This window comes from Sinocyclocheilus anshuiensis, unplaced genomic scaffold (genome assembly GCF_001515605.1).
Source record: "Sinocyclocheilus anshuiensis isolate Anshui unplaced genomic scaffold, SAMN03320099.WGS_v1.1 scaffold19403, whole genome shotgun sequence".
NCBI classification, from domain to species: Eukaryota; Metazoa; Chordata; class Actinopteri; order Cypriniformes; family Cyprinidae; genus Sinocyclocheilus; species Sinocyclocheilus anshuiensis.
In genome coordinates, this window is record NW_015550597.1 from 48 (window position 1) to 797 (window position 750).

The 750-nt window shown below is 43.9% G+C and overlaps 1 non-coding gene across 1 annotated transcript; it reads left to right on the forward strand.

Annotated features, from left to right (window-relative positions):
• Window positions 1–330: 330 nt before the first annotated feature.
• trnac-aca (transfer RNA cysteine (anticodon ACA)) lies at window positions 331–403 on the forward strand. The gene has a single exon. It is a non-coding gene; the product is annotated as a tRNA-Cys (tRNA).
• The last annotated feature ends 347 nt before the right edge of the window (window positions 404–750 follow it).

Below are 750 nucleotides of genomic sequence, written 5' to 3' on the forward strand. Positions count from 1 at the left end.
TGAGAACTAGCATATATTTAGAGCATAGCATACCATAGAACCAGCATACGGCATAGCATAGGTTCTGAAAGCCCTGAAAGTTTATCTTGCAGGTTAGGTTGACCAGAGAAGAAGGTGCAGTGGCATCAGCCTTCGGAAGTGGGGATTGAGTGTTCAAATCCCACCTTGGTTGTTTTCAGAGTTTACATTTAAGTTGGCTATGAAAGAAATGCCAGGATAATAACTTCAAAGTGACACTATTTCCATGAGAATTAGCATAGAACTGGCAGTTTTCTGAATGCTCTTTCAGTTTAGGTTGCATCAGACTGTCTGTGGGTTAACCAAAGAGAGGGCCCAGTGGCCTAATGGATAAGGCATCAGACTACAGCGCTGGGGATTGTGGGTTCAAGTCCCACCTGGGTCATGTTTGAGGGGTTTCATTTAAATTGGCTATGCAAGAAATTCCAGGATGATAAGTTCAAAGTGACATTATAGCAATGCGAATAATCAAAGAACTGGCAATCTTCTGAGGTATTTTTTTTAGTTTAGTGTGAGCCAGACTGTCTGTGAATACCTCTAGCTCCACCAGTAAAAGTCCCAGTGGCCTAAAGGGTTATGGCATTAGTCTCTGTGTTCAAGTCCCACCTGGATTGTTTTTGTTTTGTTTGGTTGGTGGGTGTACTAACAAAAAAGGCCCAGTGGCCTAATGGCTAAGGCACAACTTCCGAGCTGGGGATTGTGGGTTCGAGTCCCACCTGGGTCATCGTTGAG